Raw genomic sequence first — 1842 nt, forward strand, 5'->3', positions numbered from 1 at the left:
AGTCTGTTACATACTTACATTCAAAGCATGTAAATCATGTAGTCTGCTGGCTGCAGCTGCAAGAAGTTGGTATTCGCGTTTATATCTTTCAAATTTAATAATTTAGGATGTTCTTACTTCTTACTTCTTTAGCTCTTTCATATTAAATTTATGAATTATTTATGATATTTGGCTATTGACTTTTTGCTATGTATAATATGGATTAAATCCTTTAATTGTAGTTCATCTATTGTTATTCAATCTCAATTTCTTCAGGTAGTTAATTAATTAATGTTCTGCTGTTAATTGATTTCATAAATTAATTGGTTTCATCTGTTAAACTCTAACTTTCCTAAACAGGATTTTGATTCATTTGAAGAGGAGGTTTATATGCCAAAAAAATCTGAATTGGAGATATATCTTGATGAACCTAAACTTGATAGAAAAATTGAGCTAGATATACTACATTTCTGGAAAGGCAATCAATATAGATTCTCTGAAGTTTCTACAATGGCACCTGACATTTTGTGTATTCTTATAACAACAGTGGCCTTTGAAAGTGCATTTAGCAATAATGGTCGAATCCTAGATCAATATCGAAGTTCACTGAAACCTGATATTATTGAGGCTTTGGTTTGTGCTAAGGATTGGTTATATGGTGACAAGGATGCATATCAACTTTTACTTAAGTCAATATCTTGAATGATTACAGTTAGTAATGGTTATGAATATCTATTTTTATTTGTTGCAGGGTCGAATCCTAGATCAATATCGAAGTTCACTGAAACCTGATATTATTGAGGCTTTGGTTTGTGCTAAGGATTGGTTATATGGTGACAAGGATGCATATCAACTTTTACTTTAGTCAATATCCTGAATGATTACAGTTAGTAATGGTTATGAATATCTATTTTTATTTGTTGCAGTTTTGCATGACCCTGAACTTGAAGGTGTAACTGAAGATATTCTTGCTTTAATAGTAAATTGAGTTGAAAATGAAGCTGGGGAAAGTTATGTTATTAAGTAATATATGGTTCTTAAATTCTATCAGGTATGCAATTACTATAAATTCTGTCAGTATTTATGTATTATGTGACCTGGACTCTTCTTATTTCATGAACTATGCCACTATGGACCTTCACTTTTCTTGAATATTTCTGTTATTAAGCTGCTACTGAGTACTGACTTGTGAGTTGGGAATGAGTTGTTAGAACCGGCTGCTGTTTTGGATTTTCTGTAATCTCATACATTCATCTGGCTGTTTTGAATATCTATTTTTATTTGTGAGACCTGTTGTTTTCCCATAATATTTATCTTGTTTTGTTGAATTTGGATCAATCTCATCTTCTCCTGCATGGCTGATTGGCTGCATAACTGCAGTCTGCATTCATATTTCTTGATGGTTTGTTGTTTGCCTATTTGGGATTGGGAAATGTAAGTGAATAAGCTATTTTCTGATATTTCCTACTGTCTGCATTCCTTTTTCCTGCTATTTCCTGCTGGTTGATCTCATAATTCATTATTTCATATATTTTTTATTTTAAATATTAAGAGAATAAGCGATGAGGATAGACATTCTAAAATGAATGTGGGAAGATGAGAAGATCCGAAGATATGTGTAAGTTATAATAAGCTAATGTGATATTACAACCAGGAGGCATTTGTATTTACTTCAAAAGAGCATATATTATCTAATTAAGTGAGCAGATATTAAGTGAGTAGAAATTGTTTCCTTGGATGGTAATATTACTAATATGCTAACATTTATTAAACTTACACCTCATTCTGTGATTAATGAATTGGAGGGTTTAATCTGAGCCATGTATTAGATAATAAATACTTAGAATTTTATACTTGTTTAAT

The sequence above is a fragment of the Dendrobium catenatum genome, unplaced genomic scaffold (genome assembly GCF_001605985.2).
Source record: "Dendrobium catenatum unplaced genomic scaffold, ASM160598v2 original_scaffold_61322, whole genome shotgun sequence".
In the NCBI taxonomy this organism is placed as follows: Eukaryota; Viridiplantae; Streptophyta; class Magnoliopsida; order Asparagales; family Orchidaceae; genus Dendrobium; species Dendrobium catenatum.